At 38.1% G+C, this 25,381-nt stretch overlaps 4 non-coding genes and 2 pseudogenes across 4 annotated transcripts; all 6 read right to left on the bottom strand.

The window, feature by feature from the left end:
* Positions 1-405: 405 nt before the first annotated feature.
* Positions 406-523, bottom strand: LOC142510930 (5S ribosomal RNA; annotated as a pseudogene).
* A 682-nt stretch (positions 524-1,205) lies between these two features.
* Positions 1,206-1,324, bottom strand: LOC142509109 (5S ribosomal RNA). The gene has a single exon (XR_012807297.1). It is a non-coding gene; the product is annotated as a 5S ribosomal RNA (ribosomal RNA).
* Positions 1,325-19,762: 18,438 nt separating this feature from the next.
* On the bottom strand, positions 19,763-19,881 carry LOC142507663 (5S ribosomal RNA). Its single transcript, XR_012805914.1, has one exon. It is a non-coding gene; the product is annotated as a 5S ribosomal RNA (ribosomal RNA).
* A 2,369-nt stretch (positions 19,882-22,250) lies between these two features.
* LOC142512079 (5S ribosomal RNA) lies at positions 22,251-22,369 on the bottom strand (annotated as a pseudogene).
* A 684-nt stretch (positions 22,370-23,053) lies between these two features.
* Positions 23,054-23,172, bottom strand: LOC142506854 (5S ribosomal RNA). Its single transcript, XR_012805129.1, has one exon. It is a non-coding gene; the product is annotated as a 5S ribosomal RNA (ribosomal RNA).
* A 683-nt stretch (positions 23,173-23,855) lies between these two features.
* LOC142509626 (5S ribosomal RNA) lies at positions 23,856-23,973 on the bottom strand. Its single transcript, XR_012807792.1, has one exon. It is a non-coding gene; the product is annotated as a 5S ribosomal RNA (ribosomal RNA).
* Positions 23,974-25,381: the final 1,408 nt, after the last annotated feature.

Below are 25,381 nucleotides of genomic sequence, written 5' to 3'. Positions count from 1 at the left end.
AAAAATCGCTAAATATTCCCAGAAAATAGAAAAAAAAATAAGAAGAAGAAAATAGCGAATGTAAATCTATTATTATGCCTGGGAAACGATAAAATGGAACCGGAATGGAATTTAGAACTTCCTAAGCGGATTTCTCGAGGAAACGAAAACTTAAAAAAAGCGGAAAATCGCAAATTAGAGGGTTTTAGAGACGAAATTCGGCTAAAATCTCGCCAGCTCATTGCGGAGTAATGAGTCTCGTTCGTTTGCCAGTTTACAATCAAATTGGGCTTCAATTTTGTCCAAATCCGGCAGTGCCCGAGCTACGTTGATTTCACATGTCTTATCTGCTCCCGATCGTGATTCAGATGATTTGAGCCGAAAATCGTCTGTCAACAAGTAATCAAAAATAGAAAAACACGAAAAGGGGTGTAACACGAGGATTTCACAGGGGTCACCCATCCTAGTACTGGTCTCACCCACGCACGCTTAACTTCGGAGTTCTGATGGAATACGGTGCATTAGTGCTGGTATGATCGCACCCAACATTGAGTGGGATGTTTATTCTTATATCCCTCGAGTACGTGTGGAGCAGGCGGCGATGGACAACACGCGGCACTGCTCTTGCCCAATCAGAACCATGAAGTTAAGCGTTCTGGCGCGTTGGCAGAGCTAGGATGGGTGACCTCCCTGTGAAGTCCTCGTGTCGCGACCGTTTACGTAAATTATGGCTAAAACAGTCGAAATAATTGTTTTTAATGAGTTAACCATCTCCGGAGTGATCTGCGTCATACCGTTCCGCACAGAACCGGCTCACGACAACAAAAATCGCTAAATGTTCCCAGAAAATAGAAAAAAAATAAAAAGAAGAAAACAGCGAATGTAAAGCTATTATTATGCCTGGGATACGATAAAATGGAATCGAAATCGAATTTCGGATTTCCTAAACGGATTTCTCGAGGAAACAGAAGCTTAACAAAAGCGAAAAATCGGAAATTAGAGGGTCTTAGAGAAGGAATTCGGCTAAAATCTCTCCAGCTCATTGCGGAGTAATGATTCTCGTTTGTTTGCTCGTTTACAATCAAATTAGGCTACATTTTTGTCCAAATCCGGCAGTGCCCGAGCTACGTTGATTTCGCATGTCTTATCTGGTCCCGATCGTGGTTCAGATGATTTGAGTCGAAAATCGTCTGTGTACAAGTAATCAAAATAGAAAAAAAAAAAAAGGGGTGCAACACGAGGACTTCCCAGGGGGTCACCCATCCAACTACTGCTCTCGCCCAAGCTCAATTAATTTCGGAATTCTGATGGGATCTGGTGCATTAGTGCTGGTATGATCGCACCCGACATTGAGTGGGATGTTTATTCTTATATCCCTCGAGTACGTGTGGCGCGAGCGGCGATGGAAAACACGCGGCACTGCTCTCGCCCAATAATTTCTTAGAAATTCTACAAGTCCCAAAAGCATTCATAACTTTCAAGATTAACTTATTACCCTAAAGAGTAGAACATCAGTACTTCTAACCTAAAAATCGGTATAATCAAATCATTATCAACTTCTCCTAAAGACCAATATTCGAATTCTTAGACACGTCCAATTCCAAACGTAACCAACATGCAATTTAATCTAGTTTTTAAAACAGTAAATCCTTAAATCATAAAAGTAGTTAAACATATACCGTAGATCATCATAAAGCGTAAATCATGTTAACATGCAGGTGATATGAGTAAAACATTGAAATCATAAAAACTTACAGACTTGAGGCTTGAAGACTGAGCTGCAGAAACTGGCGGTGGCACAACCCTATACAGGGCCCTTGCTCTGATACCAACTGTAACGTCTCACTCATTTTTAAAATTCTACTGGACATTTTTTTTTAAATAAAAGCTCGCATTTTCAAAATAACATTTAAAATAATTCTAATAATTTGACAGTAAAAAAATAACCAAACTCATCTATAATCATACGAAAACATAAACTAATAAAAATCTTAAAATCATCAACGTGTGAAAATATTCATTTCCTCTCAATTTCATAAATCGTAATGCGGAAAACAAGTGGTCTTCGGGTCGTGTTATCGCACCAGGTCTGCCTACTCAGAGTTCGGCACCTATAGTCTCCTCAACATTTAGCTCACCTGCATCACACACGCCTAGTGAGTCTAAAGAATCAACACACCTATACCAGGAATAACAAGTACATATACATAGCACACAGCAGTGAAAAATATCATACTCAACATATCTTTCATGAACTTAAAAGCATAACATAAACGTGTATTGTAAAATCATAATGCCAACATACCTTTCATGAACTTTAAAACATGAATATAAACATGTCGTATCAAATCATATCGTATTAAATCATGTCATCTCATGTCATCATAAACTTAAACATTTTCTTTTTAATTGAATTCAGTTCATTAGTTGTGACTTTCGTATCAGCTCTATCGATGGATCCATCTATAAAACCGTGTTACCCGGCGGCGGGGACATCAGCGACAGCATTACCCATCCACTGAGCCTTGGCCTCAGCTCATCATATCTCATATCATGTCAATGGAAATACGATCGTCGGGCTCCCTCTGGGGCCTTCTCCCGTAAACGGGCTCCCTCTGGGGCCTTTTCCCTCACGATATCTCCAATCATATCATCGTATACATATACATCATCAGTCACAACCAACTCTCATCCTTCAAAAACATCATCATATTCACCACTTAATAAAAACATGCATATACGTAATTTTTCCTTTAAACCAAGCATGCAACGTATATTTTCATAAAATCTTAAAAATCGTGATCATGATGCATAAAACTTTAAAATATAGTAAATTTGTGCTCATGGCGCTGTCGGGACCATCTAACCCCGGGTTCAAAATGACCATTTTGCCCCTGGAAATCCAAAAATTACCATTTTGCCCTTAGACATAAAATTTCACGTTTTTGACATTTTCTTAATTCCATTGACTCTAACATGTCCCAAATAATTATTTAAGCCTACAAAAAATTTTCCATATTTTTATTTGGCTTAAATCGATGAATTTTAAATTAATCTTTAAACATAACATATTAACGCGCTTTAATCCCGAATTAAACCAAACCTTAGCATAAAATTCCCAAATTAAAAACTTAGACTTCTTATAATTATTTGAGCTTAAATATAATTTTTCATAGTTTAATTAAGCTTAAATCTTGCGTTTCAATTAATTCTGTACTTAACGTTTCGTGTTGCGACTAAATCCCGGATAAATCCAAAACTCATTATTTTGATCCGAAGCTTACCAAATTCCTTAAAATATTTCAAAACATATTTAAAAGCATCCCTAGACGTAAACTCGAGCCCATTTTATAACTTAACCGAATTATTTTAAAACTTGGACCGGTGTCCCGGTTTTAACCCGAATCGACTCGAAACTTAACCGTATTTTTCCCAACTTTTTACCACACCTAATAAACACTTAAAAGGCCTTATAAACATCCAGACCCGTCGCTTAAACCATTCAATCAGGCCTTACAAGATGCTGGAAATCAGCCTCTTCCCCTTTCGCCTACCCTACTACACTACCTCCCTATTCTCGCGTCTTAGCCCAACACCGATGGAACCAGGCACGGCTCAGCCTTTCCTAGACCACCATAGGGCTCCCCTAAACCTACTGCACCCACGCCATCAGCCTCATGCATCAGGCGTAGATCACCCTATCGCTACACTCCCCACAACACCAATCGAACCCAACTCGTCCAACTCTTCCCTTGCGACTTCTAGGACAAGACCAGCAGCGTTCGTTCATTTCCAGACCATGGCTCAGACCCACCAGAGTCTGTTCAAGGTCTAGAGTCACCCATGCACCACCAAACTTCACCTACCCACCGATCTAGACAAAGAAAACGAGAAACCCCAAGCCGCTACACATCTCGGCCTTCACTCCAAACCTACCGAACCTTACACAGGCCTCATGACTCCACTAACCTGCTCTGAACGGTCCCTTAGCATCAACAAAATGGCAGCCTCCTTGCACAATTCAAGAAAATGTGAGACTTGAAACAAAAAGAATGCAATAAACACAAGAAAATCAATGATCTTCCATAGACAAGCTTGGATCGAAACTTTTCATGCATGAACACCAAACTCAGTATATAAAACGTGTATGATGCAGAAGAATGATATAAAGTGTGCCTGGTGAAAATATTTCGCAAGAAAACCGAAGAACGAGTGTCGGGAATCAAGTCGGAGAATTTTCTTACGCCTTGAATTGAAATGGCTGTGCTTTCAGCTGCTGGGATTTCTATGAAAATGTTGAGATGGGAGTGAGGTGTCGGCTGATTGGGGAGGGTAATGTTAGGTGTAGTGGGTCCTTAGGGATTTATTATGTAGTTAATTAAAATATAATAGGCCATAAGTTGTTAATTAAAGATTTAAAAAGGATTTTAAGCCCAACAAGCTTAAAAGTAGTCTCATTAAGTCTAAGCACACTCTCGAAAAATATTTCGTGGTGAAAAGTTTTTGAAAATATTAGCCGAACCCTCAAAAAGTCCCCCGATTCGATAAAATTTGCTTACTGGGTAAAAATAAAATTATGCGGATAAAAATACCCAATAAATCTCAATTCTTGAAAAATACCTTTAAAACATCTTATATTAATTAATAGAACTTAATCGTATAATAAAAATAATTTTCTTGAAAATTCTCCGGTCTCTGATCGTCGTTCGAGAGCGAAATGCAACTTAAAAACCTTAATGCATGAACTTATAAAATGTATGGAATAAATTCTACCATGCATGAATTATGCATAAAATGCATAAAAATAATTAAACACAATTTAATAAAATAAAAATACATTTTATGCTTTAAAAGAATTTAATGAAATACCAAAGAATTTAATAATTTGCATGCATGTGGTTCATGTGGACTTTTCGATTTTCGGGACGTTACAATCTTCCCCCCTTAAATTGAATTTCGTCCGCGAAATTCGTTTATCCTTGATAATCACAAAGTTAAGACTCTTAATTCTAGAATCTCAATATTCCACGTTTCCGCTGCGCTACTCTGATAAAAATAATAAATCTTAGGATGTACTTATGTCTCCTCAATCCTAATTATTTTGCCTATTGAAATCCTTATTTGCGAATCGCAACCTAGAACGACTTATTGCGACTTAGTTCTATTCTACTCATGCCTCAAATTCCGACTTTTCTCAAACTTTCCAATATTAGAAATGGCAGTTTGAATTTTATTGCGTCTTACTTTTCTTATACTATACCCGTAATGTTCATCAACTTATTACATTATCATTTATGCAACTTAAGAAATCTTATCACAAAGATTTTACTGATCGACTTATATCTTCGGTGATACACTTAAAAGTTAAACCTTATCTCAAACCCATAACGATATTCGCCTAAGATCCTTGAATCGAATCTTTATCTTATAGCACCAAACTTACGTAACTTAATTATTTACAACTACATCCCAAATATTAAATTGTTGCAAATCTTTAAATTCGAGTAGCGTTAATCCATAAAACTATCGAACTTCTACCTAATTAATAAAACACTTCTATTATCAATCACATGCTTAAACTATTTTTTTCCCAATTACAATATAGTTGAGGCTTAAGGCCCTTGGACTTTCCTCATTGAAATGAATGTTGCATTCTTACGTATCATCAATGCTTCATACATACTAGCGTATAAAACTTATTAAGTCATCCCATGGGTGCCTTAGACTAACTCTAATAAATCAACTTCACTTATACTCCATAGAGTTCTAGAATCCCCATATCAAGCTTTTTAGATTTCTCACTCGATAAAAATCTTAATATTCATTAATTGATAACTTATGTTGAACACAACTAATTCTTTTTTTATTATTATTTCACCCAAAATTTCCGTATGAACACGTATTCCATAAACTTAAAATTCAAGCTTACACGATCCAAATAGTATTAGATAACATAATTCCAACACACATATTCACTTATTCTCAAGTTTCTTAATAACTTACCAAAAATTCCTCAAGACGAGGTGTCTACCTCAATTCTTACATGCGTATATCGAGTAACCTAACCATCAAACATACCCAACTTTCTAGAAAAATTTAAATTCCAACAAAGATATAATTTTAACTCTTAAGATTATGATTAAAACTTATGCTACATCAAACCTTAAGTCCCCAAAAATAAGTTAACCTAATGTCTAATCTTGTAACTTGACTAAATGATCACTTTACCTTAAATTGTTATCACTCTAAATTCTTAATTTTTTTCCATTGTCTTATTCCATTAACATTTAGATTTTCAAGCCCAATATTGAATCATCCTACAATGCCCTTGATTGTCATTCCTTATTACATTATAACCCAGATTATAACCAAGTTCTAATTATCTCTTCAAGCTCAAATCACCGAAAAGTCTTATCATTTAAACCATTCAATTCTCACTTTCTGCTAAACAAATCCCTAAATTTCTTAAAAATTTCAAAATTAGTTCTTACTTTCCTCGAATATTATCCGAATTTATCCTTAATCTCGAGAATCCAAAAATTACCCATAAGTTCTTGGCGTTCCTAATCCCATTTTATAGGTTTCTCGTAACATAAAATTCAATAATCTTAACTTTATTAGACCAAAGATCAATTCTCATAACCTCGAAAATTACTGATTTTACCCAAGTTTTCCTCAAAAGTTCGAATTTTAATCCTCAAAATTTCAAAATTTGCAATTTGGTCCTTAAAATTGTCAAAGATTACAATTTTGGCCTTATAACTCCTCGAAATTTGCATTTTTTTCCATAATATTTTCGACTTGGCCTCATTAAACCTTAAAATTCTCAAAACTAAAAATTTAATCCCAAAGTTTGGTAAATTCGAAATAGTCCCTTATAATTTTATTGTTGCACTTAGGTCCTCAATTATTGGTTATTACAATTAGGTCCTTTAAATTCTCAATCCATTCAATTAAATCCTTAGGTTCCATTAGGTAGAGCATGCATCCTAAATAAATTCTACGTTTTTATACTTCCAAAGATCGTCGTAGTTTTCGAATCATTAATCCTTATATGGAATCATCAAAAATTAATTCAACTAGCAACCACGAACTATCAATAATTTCTTAGAAATTCTACAATCCCAAAAGCATTCATAACTTTCAAGATTAACTTATTACCCCAAAGAATAGAACATCAGTACTTCTAACCTAAAAATCGGTATAATCAAATCATTATCAACTTCTCCTAAAGACCAATATTCGAATTCTTAGACACGTCCAATTCCAAACGTAACCAACATGCAATTTAATCTAGTTTTTAAAACAGTAAATCCTTAAATCATAAAAGCAGTTAAACATATACCGTAGATCATCATAAAGCGTAAATCATGTTAACATGCAGGTGATATAAGTAAAACATTTAAAACATTGAAATCATAAAAGCTTATAGACTTGAGGCTTGAAGACTGAGCTGCAGAAGCTGGCGGTGGCACAACCCTATACAGGACCCTTGCTCTGATACCAACTGTAACGTCTCACTCATTTTTAAAATTCTACTGGACATTTTTTTTTAAATAAAAGCTCTCATTTTCGAAATAACATTTAAAATAATCGTAATAATTTGACAGTAAAAAAATAACCAAACTCATCTATAATCATACGAAAACATAAACTTATAAAAATCTTAAAATCATCAACGTGTGAAAATATTCATTTCCTCTCAATCTCATAAATCGTAATGCGGAAAATATGTGGTCCTCGGGTCGTGTCATCGCACCAGGTCTGCCTACTCAGAGTTCGGCACCTATAGTCTCCTCAACATTTAGCTCACCTGCATCACACACGCCTAGTGAGTCTAAAGAATCAACACACCTATACTAGGAATAACAAGTACATATACATAGCACACAGCAGTGAAAAATATCATACTCAACTTATCTTTCATGAACTTAAAAGCATAACATAAACGTGTATTGTAAAATCATAATGCCAACATACCTTTCATAAACTTTAAAACATGAATATAAACATGTCGTATCATTTTGCCCTTAGACGTAAAATTTCACGTTTTTGACATTTTCTTAATTCCACTGACTCTAACATGTCCCAAATAATTATTTAAGCCTAAAAAATTTTCCCATATTTTTATTTGGCTTAAATCGATGAATTTTAAATTAATCTTTAAACATAACATATTAACGCGCTTTAATCCCGAATTAAACCAAACCTTAGCATAAAATTCCCAAATTAAAAACTTAGACTTCTTATAATTATTTGAGCTTAAATATAATTTTTCATAATTTAATTAAGCTTAAATCTAGCGTTTCAATTAATTCTGTACTTAACGTTTCGTGTTGCGACTAAATCCCGGATAAATCCAAAACTCATTATTTTGATCCGAAGCTTACCAAATTCCTTAAAATATCCCAAAACATATTTAAAAGCATCCCTAGACGTAAACTTGAGCCCATTTTATAACTTAACCGAATTATTTTAAAACTTGGACCGGTGTCCCGGTTTTAACCCGAATCGAATCGAAACTTAACCGTATTTTTCCCAACTTTTTACCACACCTAATAAACACTTAAAAGGCCTTATAAACATCCAGACCCGTCGCTTAAACCATTCGATCAGGCCTTACAAGCTGCTGGAAATCAGCCTCTTCCCCTTTCGCCTACCCTACTACACTACCTCCCTATTCTCGCGTCTTAGCCCAACACCGATGGAACCAGGCACGGCTCAGCCTTTCCTAGACCACCATAGGGCTCCCCTGAACCTACTACACCCACGCCATCAGCCTCATGCATCAGGCGTAGATCACCTTATCGCCACACTCCCCACAACACCAATCGAACCCAACTCGTCCAACTCTTCTCTTGTGGCTTCAAGGACAAGACCAGCAGTGTTCGTGCATTTCCAGACCATGGTTCAGACCCACCAGAGTCTGTTCAAGGTCTAGAGTCGCCCTTGCACCACCAAACTTCACCTACCTACCGATCTAGACAAAGAAAACGAGAAACCCCAAGCCGCTACACATCTCGGCCTTCACTCCAAACCTACCGTGTTAGAATAGATGCCATGCAAGCCAACGGTTGGCTAGGAAATTTATTGACTCGAGTGTAATAAACAATCTTTATTTTAATATAATTTAACTTTTTATGGTCTTGTTATACTTTATCTGTATACCCATGCAAACAGCATAGATAAAGTCCTTGATTATGCTTTAATACAAATGAATCGTAATTCGATGTTGAAACTCATTTGTAAACACTGCATATTCTAAATTCGTTCCTAGTCAATTAAGCCGCCTAAAACAGGGATAAAGGTCGCTTGAGCTCGAGACTAGCATCTGTGATGTTGTGTACTGCGTTCCTGGGTAAGGGCATGGAGATGTCCAAACATGCAGATGGGTAGTCATATGATAATTATACCGAACAACCCTACCGGCTCTAGGAGAGTCATCAGGTGGCGAGGTTGGGTACAGTTTCGACACATATAGGAGCCAGTGCATTGTAGTCGGGGATTCACCGCTCACCTACCGGTGTCGATATCCTATGTGATCTGATGAAATAATAGTGCAAGGAATCTCTGGCCAGAGTACGAGATGTACGTTGGAGAAGGAGTTCTCCAAATAGTACACGCGATGCCACTATTATAGTTGTGACATAGTTATCGGATTATTATGCAACCCTCGATGAACCAATGGTTGCAGATTCGATCGGGATATATGAGATGAAGGGACCGTACTGTACGTTAATCATAATCGACTGGTTCTTGCAGACATTATCAGTGATACCTAGGGGATCATGGGGCGATGCTACTAGACGCTCTTACCATAATCCGATGGGTGCAATCAGAAATGAGTTCTGACATTCTTAATCAAGGTGTTGATGAAAAGAATGGGGCTAACTAGGGTAAGCCCGAATAAGAATAAATATTATTCTGAATCACAAAGAATTGTGAACCCACGACTAGCTGTATCCTGAACCATTGAGGGTCACACAAGCATTGGATCGTTTGTTTCCGTTAAGAGAATAAATTCAAGGAGTTGAATTTATATTTATGATATAGTAAATTCAAGGTGTTGAATTTATGATAATTAAATTTTGAGAGAATAAATTCAAGGAGTTGAATTTATATAATTTGAGAATTTAATTTATTAAACTCAAATATTGGGTTTATTAAATATTAAATTTTTGAGGTGACGAAAATTCAAGTAGTTGAATTTATAATTTAAATAATAAATTCAAATGTTGAATTTATAATGTATTTAATTTATTAATCTCAAAAGTTGAGTTGATTAATTAATAAATTAAATATGGTGGGTAATATGTTTAATGGGCTTGTAGGAGTACAAGTCCAACATAATAAATAATTAAAGTTTAATGGACCTTGATTAAATTAATTAAATTAGTTGGACTAGCCCAATTAATTAAATCAAGCCCATTAATGTTAATTATGTAATTAGGTCATGGGTTAATTATATATAGGGATTGAGAAGTCAAAACCCTAGCCACCAACACAACCCAATTTTCGAGACCTCCTCCTCCAAAGAAGTAAAAATTTCGGCCACCTTCTTCAAGGAAAAAGGTTGAGCCGTCTCTCGAACCTTGATCTCCAACGCAAAACTTCTCCCAATTTTCTAGTGCAAATTGGAAGAGGAATAGATCATCCAGTCATGGACTTGATTAGAAGAAAAGAAAGGAGTCTCTTGAAGAAAGTTCGTAGGGATTCATAAAGAGCTAGATCTGTCATACCGGATCAGTTGGTGCCAAGTGATTTAATTCACTAAAGGTATAATTTTCTAACATCCTATGAATGTTTTTGTTAAAATCATACGAGCGCCCAAAGCAAAAAATATATCTTTATTGTCAAAATAAATAAAATTTTTAAACTTCCGCTGCGTTTGGGCGTGTAGAAAAACCAAGATCCAACAGTTGTATCAGAGCCAGGTTTTTCTAGATCGTATGGTTTTGATATTGAATAATTTATTTCTAACCACACAAGAAAATTTTTCAGAAAATTGATGCACCATAAAATTATTTTTTTCAGAAAACAAAAAAAAAAATTTCGTTTCTGCCTGGAACTGTTCTGGGCAGCCCGGGCGCGCAGGGTCGCGCACGGGTGCACGCAGCGTGCGCGCACGGCCAGCACGCAGCGTGTGCGCGGCCAGCGCGCAGAGATGCGCGGCGCAGCGTGCGGAGCGTCCGCACGCGGGGCGCCGCCAGCGCGGCGTGCGGAACGTCCGAAACGTTCGGGCAGCGGGCGAGCAGCGAGGGCGGCTGCCCGAGATTGTCTCGGGAAGCGTCTGTATGATGGGCTTGAATTGTTTGGGCCTAGGGTGTAATTTTCTGATTTTTCAAATTTTTGGGTAAAATTGATATTTTTGAAAATTAGTTCAATTTTTATTTTGGAAAATTGATTTTTGGAAAATTAAAAATTTTCTAGTAAAATAAATAATTAGAATATGATTTTAATTATTTATTGTAAAATGAGTTTTACAAAAAATCAATTATTATTGATTTAATTGGAAATTAAATAAAGGTGTTTATTTAATTTATTAAATTCTTTAATAATTGTGGTTGTTAGTGATAAAATTATTAGATATATGATTTATCAATTAATTAAATTGTTTAATTAAATTGATGTTAATATTTGATATTAAATGCATGAAGGATGATCGAGAGCCTTGACCAATGTGTTAGGTGTATGTTAGGATATTTTACTGTTTTATTCATTTTTATTAATATTTGATATTATTAAAGTGGGCCTGGTTTATGGCCCGTTCCCACCCCATGAGATGTATCCCTTATGTGCCATGGCTATTTAAATTTAATTATTAGAAATAGTGGGAGATCAAGACTGGAAGATGGTGGGCCTGATGAACGAGATGAAGACATGTAAAATATTGGAAGCTCTTGTAATAGTTGCATTTGCATCCCTGCATTCACCTAGGTTTGGACCTGGATCCATGTATGGCTCACATGGATCTAACAGTGTTGGCGATCGATCATCCTTATTTATTGTTGAATGTCATATTATGATATATGCGATATATAGTAGTATGCATGTATGTATATTATTAGATAATATAGTTGCATGAATCTGGCAAACATACAAACTCGTGGCACGCGATTTTAAAAATTAAAATGATGAGACAATTTTAAAATTAAAATCCCTCATTTTGAATATGATTCAAAATTTATATAAAACCGGAAAAGTAAAAATTAAAAAAGTTTAATTTTTCCTTTCCTTCCATCAACCGTGGTTGCATGTTGATCGCTACCCGCGGACAGTGTCTGGCTCATATTATTGGGGAGGCCTGTAAGCCGGAAAGCTGTGACTCCACCGGACATATGATTGGAATTGAGTGGAACTCCCATGACTTTGGCTCATATTATTGGGGGAACTCATGGCGACCGTCCACTACAATTCAATATTGATGGGTTGGTTTGACATGCGAAAATAAACGACGTCATATTATTGGGTCCTTATTAAACGTGAGGCAAAACACGCGGAGGTTGCATAGGGATGCAATTGGATTCTACCTTTTAGAAATTATAATTGGCTGATACTATTCGGGATTATAATTGGCTAATTGGACTCTACGTGCCCACTAAGGAAATACGATTTCCTTTTTCAACAGAGGATGGTGGAAATGTTAAAATAGTGGGAGGGAGATTTATAAAATAAAATCCATATTTTATATCTTAAAATTATTTTAAAATAATCAGCAACCATTATTCTGTTTCCATATCAGTATATTTTCGATTTCGTCACGTAATCCATTTTTGTTATTAACAAGCTAACCGAATCTAATTTTCAAGACTGGTTGGGAAATTGTTCTGAATTCGGAGAAATGACATACACACTAATGTCAGTCCTGCTGAACTGACAAAGCATGCAAGATGGTATGACCATAGTATGCAAGCTAAAGTGTAACATGCTCGCTTTTATGTCAAATGAATTGTAGGGACGGTTGAGGAAATGTTGAATGTTGCTGACATTCGAATAAACATGCAAGAGTTGCATGGTACATGAAACTCGTACAGTGATGCACACCATTTTAAAAGCTCATGACTACATGCATGCAAGATGGGGCTCTGGCCCATGAGCGTGGTGTACATATGATTGGGCTTATTGAAAATGTGGTGGGCCTGGAATATGTGATTCCTAACGAGTTAATTGATGACATCAATTTGTTGTTTTCTCTTCCTCATTTGACTGGGTTATGGTGAATAGAATAAGATAGTTGATAGCCTTGAAGAGCTAATCAATATGCTTATGACTTATGAGATCACCATAAAACATGGAATTGTTGTTTTTCTAATGGGCCTCTCGTCGGATGAAAAATGGCCCATAAGGTAAGGGAAAGAAATGTTCTGCCCCTCACAAGAAAAACAATCCCAATAAGAGGCAAACTCTGAAAGACACTTAAAAGGACTACAAAGCCCAATCAGTTAGAAAATATTTATTTCACTACAAGAAGTCCGGACATAAGAAATTATATGTGCCAGAAATGTTCTGGAAATGATAAGTGAATGTCCAAGTTAACATGATTTCAACAACAAACAAAATAAAGTTAGATGATCCAAATCCCACACAAATATGGCACGCTAGACTATGTCACATTTCCAAAGAAGGATGCACAAACTAGTGGGAGAAGGCATGTTTGACTTGTCAGACATAAATTTTCTACCTGCTTGGGAGTCCTGTCTAAAAGGAAAAACGACTAAGACTCCATTCGATGGAAATGTGGAACGTGCGCATGGTCTACTAGATTTGATCCACACAGACATTTGTGGCCCGCTAAGTGTTAGCACAAAATATGGGCATTCCTACTTCATTACCTTTACTAATGACCATTCGAGGTATGGGTACGTTTATTTGATGAAACACAAATCTGAAGCATTTGAAAAGTTCAAAGAGTTCAGATCCGAAGTAGAAAATCAGTTGGAAAGAAGTATTAAGGCACTTCGATTTGATCGAGGCGGAGAATACTTAAGTGCTGAATTTTTGGGTTATCTAAAAGAGAATGAGATTCTCTCACAGTGGACTCCACCAGCAACACCACAATTGAATGGTGTTTCAAAACGTCGTAAGCGAACCTTGTTGGACATGGTTCGATCCATGTTGGTATTCACTGAATTGCCTACATCGTTTTGAGGCTTTGCACTTGAAACTGCGTCAATGTTGTTGAATAATATCTACGCTAAAGCAGTTGATAAAACACCATATGAGATATGGATGGGAAAAACTCCCAAATATTCTTACGAGAGAATATGGGGATGCCCTACTTATGTGAAGCAGACAGTGGGAGACAAATTGGATAGTAGATCCACTTTGTGCTACTTTGTAGGATATCCAAAGAATTCTGTTGGATATTATTTATATCATCCCAATTAAGCAAAAGTGTTTGTTTCAAGAAATGCCACCTTTTTGGAAAAGGAGTTTCTATTAGGTAGAAAAGGCAAGATGATAGAAGTTGAAGAAATTCAAGATACTCTCTCAACTATAGAAGTTGAACCCATTTCCCAAGAACCAGTAGTTGAAGTACAAGCTCCTAGAAGGTCTGATAGGGTTATTAGACCGCCTGCAAGATATACGCTTCTTCATGAACAAAGCCACGATGAGCATTGTATTGGATGTGATCCAATGAACTTTAAAGAAGTAATATCTGATACTGATTCAACCAAATGGCTTGAAGCCATGCAGTCAGAAATGGACTCTATGTATTCAAACCAAGTCTGGACATTAGTGGATCAACCTGAGGGAATCGTTCCCATAGGGTGCAAATGGATCTACAAAAGAAAGCTTGGGGAGAATGGGAAGGTAGTGACCTTCAAAGCAAGGTTGGTTGCAAAAGATTATACTCAAAGACAATGAGTTGACTATGAGGAAACTTTTTCACCAGTTGCTATGTTTAAGTCCATTAGAATACTACTAGCCATAGCATCATGGTATGACTATGAGATATGGCAAATGGATGTAAAGACTACATTCCTCAATGGAGATATCAAAGAAGAAATTTATATGTCTCAACCTGAGGGATACACATCAGTAGGAAGTGAGCATAAGGTATGCAAACTTCAGAGATCAATATATGGTCTCAAGCAGGCATCAAGGAGTTGGAACCTCAGATTTGATAGCACTATCAAAGAGTTTTGTTTTGCTAAGTATCCTGAGGAACCGTGTGTGTACAAGAAAGTTAGTGGGAGTGCAGTGACATTCCTGGTACTTTATGTTGATGATATCCTGCTCATTGGGAATGATATAGGATTGTTGCAATCAACTAAAATATGGTTAGCCAGTAAATTCTCCATGAAAGACATGGGTGAAGCATCCTACGTATTGGGAATACAAATCTATAGAGATATATCAAAGAGGATGTTCGGACTCACCCAAGCCACCTATATCGATACCATTATAAAACGATTCTCTATGGAAGAGTCCAAGAGAGGATACTTACCAATGTGTCATGGTATTACTCTATCTAAAGCTATGTGTCCCAAAACTGATGAACAGATAGAGATGATGACACGTATTCCATATGCGTCAGCTATTGGTAGTATCATGTATGGTATGATATCGACACGTCCTGACATTGCCTACGCTCTGAGTGTTACAAGCAGATATCAGGCAAACCCTGGTCCAATGTATTGGAAGGCCGTGAAAGATATTCTTAAGTACTTGAGAAAGACTAAGAACTTGTTCATGGTCTATGGGGTGGAGAATTGAAATTGAAAGGCTACACTGATTCTAGCTTCCAATGTTACGTAGATGATTCGAAATCGACCTCTGGCTTTGTATTCATGCTTAATGGTGCGGCTGTCTCTTAGAAAGGTTCCAAGAAAGACACCGTTGCAGATTCCACTACTGAAGCTAAACACATTGTTGCATCTGATGCAGCCAAAGATAGAGTTTGGATAAGGAATTTTGTCCAAGAGTTGGGCGTTATTCCTAATGGAGTTGATCCAGTCCCGTTGTACTGGGACAACACTGGTGCCATTGCGCAAGCAAAGGAACCAAGGTCTCATCAGCGATCCAAACATGTACTGAGGAAGTTCCACATCATACGGGAGATAGTGGGAAAAGGAGACATATCAGTTGAAAGAGTCCCCTCTGCAGATAATGTTGTTGATCCACTTACAAAGCCCTTGCCAGGACCATTGTTTGAAAAGCATCGCGAAGCAATGGGAAGGGTAGTTGGCTCTAGAGCATGTGGGAGATTGTTAGAGTAGATGCCCTGCAAGCCAACGGTTGGCTAGGAAATTTATTGACTCAAGTGTAATAAGCAATCTTTATTTTAATATAATTTAACTTTTTATGGTCTTGTTATACTTTATCTGTATACCCATGCAAACAACATAGATAAAGTCCTTGATTATGCTTTAATACAAATGAATCATAATTCGATGTTGAAACTCATTTGTAAACACTGCATATTCCAAATTCGTTCCTAGTCGATTCAGCCGCCTAAAACAGAGATAAATGTCGCTTGAGCTCGAGACTAGCATCTGTGATGTTGTGTACTGCGTTTCTTGGTAAGGGCATGGAGATGTCCAAACATGCAGATGGGTAGTCATATGATGATTATACCGAACAACCCTCCCTCGGATTTTCCAAGTGGTTATCATTCATCGAGAGGATAAGTCCGTGGTTATGATTGTACACCATTAGTCCTTACGACCCGGGACAACACTGAGGCTCTATATGTTAGGGATGTGCTTTGACTCGTTTACCGGCTCCAGGAGAGTCATCAGGTGGCGAGGTTGGGTCAGTTGCGACACATATAGGAGCCAGTGCATTGTAGTCGGGGATTCACCGCTCACCTACGGGTGTGGATATCCTATGTGATCTGATGAAATAATAGTGCAAGGAATCTCTGGCGAGAGTACGAGATGTACGTTGGAGAAGGAGTTCTCCAAATAGTACACGCGATGCCACTATTATAGTTGTCACATAGTTATCGGATTATTATGCAACCCTCGATGAACCAATGGTTGCAGATTCGATCGGGATATATGAGATGAAGGGACCGTACTGTACGTTAATCATAATCGACTAGTTCTTGCAGGCATTATCAGTGATACCTAGGGGATCATGGGGCGATGCTACTAGACGCTCTTACCATAATCCGATGGGTGCAATCAGAAATGAGTTCTGACATTCTTAATCAAGGTGTTGATGAAAAGAATGGGGCTAACTAGGGTAAGCCCGAATAAGAATAAATATTAGTCTGAATCACAAAGAATTGTGAACCCACGACTAGCTGTATCCCTGAACCATTGAGGGTCACACAAGCACTGGATCGTTTTTACCCGTTAAGAGAATAAATTCAAGGAGTTGAATTTATATTATGATATAGTAAATTCAAGGAGTTGAATTTATGATAATTAAATTTTGAGAGAATAAATTCAAGGAGTTGAATTTATAAAATTTGAGAATTTAATTTATTAAACTCAAATGTTGGGTTTATTAAATATTAAATTTTGGAGGTGATGAAAATTCAAGTAGTTGAATTTATAATTTAAATAATAAATTCAAATATTGAATTTATAATGTATTTAATTTATTAAGCTCAAAAGTTAAGTTTATTAATTAATAAATTAAATATGGTGGGTAATATGTTTAATGGGCTTGTAGGAGTACAAGTCCAACATAATAAATAATTAAAGTTTTAATGGACCTTGATTAAATTAATTAAATTAGTTGGACTAGCCCAATTAATTAAATTAAGCCCATTAATTTTAATTATGTAATTAGGTCATGGGTTAATTATATATAGGGATTGAGAAGTCAAAACCATAGCCACCATCACAACCCAATTTTCGAGACCTCCTCCTCCAAAGAAGTAAAAATTTCGGCCACCTTCTTCAAGGAAAAAGGTTGAGCCGTCTCTCGAACCTTGATCTCCAACGCAAAACTTCTCACAAATTTCTAGTGCAAATCTGAAGAGGAATAGATCATCCAGTCGTGGACCTGATTAGAAGAAATAAAAGGAGTCTCTTGAAGAAAGTTCGTAGGGATTCATCAAGAACTAGATCCGTCATACCGGATCATTTGGTGCCAAGTGATTTAATTAACTAAAGGTATAATTTTCTAACATCCTATGAATGTTTTTGTTAAAATCATACGAGCGCCCAAAGCAAAACATATTTTGATTGTCAAAATAAATAAAATTTTTAAAACTTTCGCTGCGTTTGGGCGTGTATAAAACCGAAATCCAACATACCGAACCTTACACCAGCCTCATGACTCCACTAACCTGCTCTGAACGGTCCCTTAGCATCAACAAAACGGCAGCCTCCTTGCACAATTCAAGAAAATGTGAGACTTGAAACAAAAAGAATGCAATAAACACAAGAAAATCAAATATCTTCCATAGAAAAGCTTGGATCGAAACTTTTCATGCATGAACACCAAACTCATTGTATAAAACGTGTATGATGCAGAAGAATGATATAAAGCGTGCCTGGTGAAAATATTTCGCAAGAAAACCGAAGAACGAGCGTCGGGAATAAAGTCGGAGAATTTTCTTACGCTTTGAATGGAAATGGCTGTGCTTTCAGCTGCTGGGATTTCTATGAAAATGTTGAGATGGGAGTGAGGGTGTCGGCTGATTGGGGAGGGTAATGTTAGATGTAGTGGGTCCTTAGGGATTTATTATGTAGTTAATTAAAATATAATAGGCCATAAGTTTCTAATTAAAGATTTAAAAAGGATTTTAAGCCCAACAAGCTAAAAAGTAGTCTCATTAAGTCCAAACACACTCCCGAAAAATATTTGGTGTTGAAAAGTTTTTGAAAATATTAGCCGAACACTCAAAAAGTCCCCTGATTCGATAAAATTTGCTTACCGGATAAAAATAAAATTCTGCGGATAAAAATACCCAATAAATCTCAATTCTTGAAAAACACCTTTAAAACATCTTATATTAATTAATAGAACTTAATTGTGTAATAAAAATAATTTTCTTGAAAATTCTCCGGTCTCTGATCCTCGTTCGAGAGTGAAAATTCTACCATGCATGAATTATGCATAAAATGCATAAAAATAATTAAACACGATTTAATAAAATAAAAATACATTTTATGCTTTAAAACAATTTAATGAAATACCAAAGAATTTAAAAATTTGCATGCATGTGATTTACGTGGACTTTCCGATTTTCGGGACGTTACACGCGGCACTGCTCTCGCCCAATCAGAACCAAGAAGTTAAGCGTTCTGGCGCGATGCCAGAGCTAAGATGGGTGACCTCCCTAGAAAGTCCTCGTGTCGCGACTGTTTACGTAAATTATAGCTAAAATTGTTGAAATAATTGTTTTTAATGAGTTAACCATCTCCGGTGTAATCTGCGTCATACCCTTCCGCACAGAACCGGCTCACGACAACAAAAATCGCTAAATGTTCCCAGAAAATAAAAAAAAAATAAGAAGAAGAAAATAACGAATGTAAAGCTATTATTATGCCTGGGATACGATAAAATGGAATCACAATCGAATTTTGGACTTCCTAAACGGATTTCTCGAGGAATCGGAAGCATAACAAAAGCGGAAAATCGCAAATTAGAGGGTCTTATAAAAGGAATTCGGCTAAAATCTCGCCAGCTAATTTCGGAGTAATGTGTCTCGTTCGTTTGCCCGTTTACAATCAAATTAGGCTACAATTTTGTCCAAATCCGGCAGTGCCCGAGCTACGTTGATTTCACATGTCTTATCTGGTCCCGATCGAGATTCAGATGAATTTGAGCCGAAAATCGTTTGTCAACAAGTAATCAAAATAGAAAAACACGAAAAGAGGTGCAACACGAGGACTTCCCAGGGGGTCACCCGTCCTAGTACTGCTCTCACCCAAGCACGCTTAACTTCCGAGTTCTGATGTGATCCGGTGCATTAGTGCTGGTATGATCCCACCCGACATTGAGTGGGATGTTTATTCTTATATCCCTCAAGTACGTGTGGCGCGGGCGGGGATGGACAACGAATAAATCCTTATATTATTTCGAAAATTCTGATTCAGCCCTTAAACGTTCGTAAATTGCCCTTAGGTCCCCAATCGTTCGAAATATTGCATTTTGGTCCCTTAAATTTCGATACTTGTGGCGCGGGCGGGGATGGACAACGAATAAATCCTTTATCGGTGCGGGTTTTTCAATAAAAAAATACGAACTTTTTGGCAACCCGGCTATTTAATTCCCAAACTATTTTTACCAAAACTTTACTAATATTTTATTTAATTCTAATTAAAGACTAATGGGCTTAATCAGGGGCTTAATAGGCCTAAAGCCTTGTTAGTGTTTAATTAAGTATATAATATGTAAACCTTTCCCATAACCCTACGATTCTTTCAAAAGCACATGGCCGCTCTTCTAAAAATACCTAGATTACACGGCACACACATTCTTAAAAATTGAGGCAAACTTTCGAGCATTGCCAAGGGAAAGTCTTAGCCAAGGTTCTTGCTCCGTTCTTCGTCATCGTCAACGGTTTTTTCGTGTGTAAATTACGCATAGGCACACATATTCTTCCCTTCAAACCATCATCACATCATATTATATTTTTATGCATGAAAATTTTGGGAAACAAGTGACACTTTGAATTATTTTCGTTTTTATGCAATCCATGAAATTCCAAGCATGATTTTGATTCAAACTTTTGTCGTTTACATGTATATACGGGTTTCCATGATATAGGTTATGTTTAGGCATGATTTTACACGGGATTTAGAGTCCTAGATAATCACCTTAACACCACACACGCAATAGAACACAAGCTGTGCAGCAACCTTCTGTCATGGAGCAAAGGGGTTCGGTTTTATTGTTGCAGGGGCTAGGGCTTGGTTGGCTGGTTCCAGGGGTTAGCCAAGGTCGTGGGTGAGTTAGGGAGAGAGTCCGAGCCATGCTAGGACTCGCTCTCAAGGGCTGGGAAGGAGTCCTAGCAAGCTATGACTCCCACCCGAGAATCAAGGGGAATTGCGTGTAGGGTTCTGGGCTTGTTGCAGGCTGGTGGCGTGGTCCAGAGGGCCTGGGCTGGGTCAGGTCGAGTGCTTAGGGTCCTTAGGGGGTGCACAAAAGGTTGGTTTGGTGGCTGGGTTCGTTGGTAGGGGCAGGGAAGCTTGATCAAGAGTCCTTGTCCAACAAGGATTTCTCGGTATGGGGCTCGTTTTTTGGTTTGGGGTGTTTTTCGTGGGATCTTTGGGTCCATTAGGGTACTTTAAGATGTTGGTCAAGTTTTGGATCAATATGGTTCGGGGGTAACTCTTGAAAATCAAGAGATGGCTCGGGGTCGAAGATTTTGGGTCATTAGGGTTTTTAAAACTTGGGAAAATTGAAAAATGGTTCACGGGGGTCGAGTCGTGGTTCATAAGGGCTAAAATAATATAAAAAGACTAAATTCTCAACTGGTACCAACACTTAGGAATGTAGGTACTTAAGGGAGGTCCTGGGTTCAAGTGTTGGGGAAGGCGAAAGAAACCACTTACCAGGGGTGAGATATTATATGAGTGACGGTGCATTGGCATGGGCCGAGGCCCATGCTGAACCATCCTAATGACCTATGACCAGTAGTGGTGCGTGGGTATGGGTCGAGCCCTTTGTTGCTTCAGCCTAATGGCCCATGATCGTTACAAAAAAAGGCGCCTTTTTTGTAAAGATCATGGGCCATTAGGCTGAACCAACAAAGGCCTCGGCCCATGCTAGACCATCCTAACGACCCATGACCAGTAGTGGTGCGTGGGTATGGGCAGAGGCCTTTGTTGGTTCAGCCTAATGGCCCATGATCATTACAGCACTACTCTCGCCCAATCAAAACCATGAAGTTAAGCGTTCTGGCGCGATGGCAGAGCTAGGATGGGTGACCTCCCTGGGAAGTCCTCGTGTCGCGACCGTTTACGTAAATTATGGATAAAACAGTCGAAATAATTGTTTTTAATGAGTTAACTGTCTCCGGAGTAATCTGCGTCATACCCTTCCGCACAGAACCGGCTCTTGACAACAAAAATCGCTAAATGTTCCTAGAAAATAGAAAAAAAAATTAAGAAGAAGAAAATAGCATATGTAAAGCTATTATTATGCATAGAATTCGATTAAATGGAACCGGAATCGAATTTAGAACTTCCTAAGCGGATTTTTCGAGGAAACGGAAGCTTAACAGAAGCGGAAAATCGCAAATTAGAGGGACTTGGAGAAGGAATTTGGCTAAAATCTCGCCAGCTCATTGCGGCGTAATGAGTCTCGTTCGTTTGCCCGTTTACAATAAAATTAGGCTACTATTTTGTCCAACAAAAAGGGTGCAACAAGAGGACTTCTCAGGGGGTCACACATCCTAGTACTGCTCTTGGCCAAGTATGCTTAACTTCGGAGTTCTGACGGGATTCGGTGCATTAGTGCTGGTATGATCGCACCCGACATTGAGTGGGATGTTTATTCTTATATCCTTTGAGTACGTGTGGAGCGGGCGGCGATGGACAACACGCGGCACTGCTCTTGCCCAATCAGAACCATGAAGTTATGCGTTCTAGCGCGATGGAAGAGCTAGGATGGGTGACCTCCCTGTGAAGTCCTCGTATCTCGACCGTTTACGTAAATTATAGCTAAAACAGTCGAAATAATTGTTTTTAATGAGTTAACCGTCTCTGGAGTAATCTCCGTCATACCCTTCCGCACAGAACCGGATTACGATAACAAAAATCGCTAAATGTTTTCAGAAAATAGAAAAAAAAAATAAGAAGAAGAAAATAGCGAATGTAAAGCTATTATTATGCCTGGGATACGATAAAATGGCACCGGAATCGAATTTCAGACTTCCTAAACGGATTTCTCGAGGAAACGGAAGCTTAACAGATACGGAAAATCGCAAATTTGAGGGTCTTAGAAAAGGAATTCGGCTAAAATCTCTCCAGCTCATTGCGGAGTAATAAGTCTCGTTCGTTTGCCCGTTTACAATCCAATTAGGCTACAATTTGGTCCAAATCCGGCAGTGCCCGAGCTACGTTTATTTCACATGTCTTATCTGGTCCCGATCGTGGTTCAGATGATTTGAGCCGAAAATCGTCTGTCAACAAGTATCAAAAATAGAAAAAAAAGAAAAAGGGTGCAACACGAAGACTTCCCAGGTGGTCACCCATCCTAGTACTAGTCTCACCCACGCACGCTTAACTTCGGAGTTCTGATGGGATACGATGCATTAGTGCTGGTATGATCGCACCCAACATTGAGTGGATGTTTATTCTTATATCCTTCAAGTACGTGTGGAGCGGGCGGCGATGCACAACACGCGGCACTGCTCTCGCCCAATCAGAACTAAGAAGTTAAGCGTTTCTGGCGCAATGACAGAGTTTGGATGGGTAACCTCCTTGGGAAGTTCTCGTGTCGCGACCGTTTACGTAAATTATGGATAAAATAGTCGAAATAATTGTTTTTAATGAGTTAACCGTCTCCGGTGTAATCTGCGTAATACCCGTCCGCACAGACGTGGCTCACGACAACAAAAATCGCTTAATGTTCCCGGAAAATAGGAAAAAAATAAGAAGAAGAAAATAGCGAATGTAAAACTATTATTATGCCTGGGATACGATAAAATGGAACCGGAATCGAATTTCGGACTTCCTAAACAGATTTCTCGAGGAAACGGAAGCTTAACAGTAGCGGAAAATCGCAAATTAGAGGGTCTTAGAGAAAGAATTCGGCTAAAATCTCGCCAGCTCATTGCGGAGTAATGAGTCTCGTTCGTTTGCCCGTTTACAATCAAATTAGGCTACAATTTTGTCCAAATCCGGCAGTGCCCGAGCTACGTTGATTTCACATGTCTTATCTGCTCTTGATCGTGATTCTGACGATTTGAGCCGAAAATCGTCTGTCAACAAGCAATCAAAAATAGAAAAACACGAAAAGGGGTGCAACACGAGGACTACCAAGGTGGTCACCCATCCTAGTACTGCTCTCGTCCAAGCACGCTTATCTTCGGAGTTCTGTGGGATCCGATGCATTAGTGCTGGTATGATCGCACCCAACATTGAGTGGGATGTTTATTCTTATATCCCTCGAGTACGTGTGGCTCGGGCGGCGATGGACAACAAACAAATCCTTATATTATTTCGAAAATTATGATTCAGCCCTTAAACGTTCGTAAATTGCCCTTAGGTCCCCAATCTTTCGAAATATTGCATTTTGGTCCCTTAAATTTCGATACTTGCATGTTGATTTTATACGCCGTGACGTAAATTTTATTGTTGTGGGTTTTTCAATAAAAAAATACGAACTTTTTGGCAACCCGGCTATTTAATTCCCAAACTATTTTTACCAAAACTTTACTAATATTTTATTTAATTCTAATTAAAGACTAATGGGCTTAATTAGGGGCTTAATAGGCCTAAAGCCTTGTTAGTATTTAATTAAGTATATAATACGTAAACCTTTACCATAACCCTACGATTCTTTCAAAAGCACACGGGCACTCTTCTGAAAATACTTAGATTACATGGCACACACATGCTTAAAAATTGAGGCAAACTTTCGAGCATTGCCAAGGGAAAGTCTTAGCCAAGGTTCTTGCTCCGTTCTTCGTCATCGTCAATGGTTTTTCGAGCGTAAATTACGCATAGGCACACATATTCTTCCCTTCAAACCATCATCACATCATATTATATTTTTATGCATGAAAATTTTGGGGTGAGATATTCTATAAGTGACGGTGCATTGGCATGGGCCGAGGCCCATGTTGGACCATCCTAACGACCCATGACAAGTAGTGGTGCATGGGTATGGGCTGAGGCCTTTGTTGGTTAAGCCTAATGGCCCATGATCGTTCCAAAACAAGGCACCTTATTTTATAACGATCACGGGCCATTAGGCTGAACCAACAAAGGCCTTGGCCAATGCTGGACCATCCTAACGACCCATGACCAGTAGTGGTGCGTGGGTATGGGCCGAGGCCTTTGTTGGTTCAGCCTAATGGCCCATGATCATTACAGCACTGCTCTCGCCCAATCAGAACCATGAAGCTAAGCGTTCTAGCGCGATGGCAGAGCTAGGATGGGTGACCTCCCTGGGAAGTCCTCGTGTCCGACCGTTTACGTAAATTATGGATAAAACAGTCGAAATAATTGTTTTTAATGAGTAAACCGTCTCCGGAGTAATCTGCGTCATACCCTTCCGCACAGAATTGGCTCACAACAACAAAAATCGCTAAATGTTCCCAGAAAATAGAAAAAAAATAGGAAAACAAATAGCGAATGTAAAGTTATTATTATGCCTGGGATACGACAAAATGGATCCGGAATCAAAATTCGGACTTCCTAAGCCGATTTCTCGAGGAAATGGAAGCTTAACAGAAGCGAAAAATCGCAAATTAGAGGGTCTTAGAGAAGGAATTCGGCTAAAATCTTGCCAGCTCATTGCGGAGTAATGAGTCTCGTTC

The sequence above is a fragment of the Primulina tabacum genome, chromosome 10, assembly GCF_025594145.1.
Source record: "Primulina tabacum isolate GXHZ01 chromosome 10, ASM2559414v2, whole genome shotgun sequence".
Classification (NCBI taxonomy): Eukaryota; Viridiplantae; Streptophyta; class Magnoliopsida; order Lamiales; family Gesneriaceae; genus Primulina; species Primulina tabacum.
This window is presented reverse-complemented; position numbering and strand designations above follow the sequence as displayed.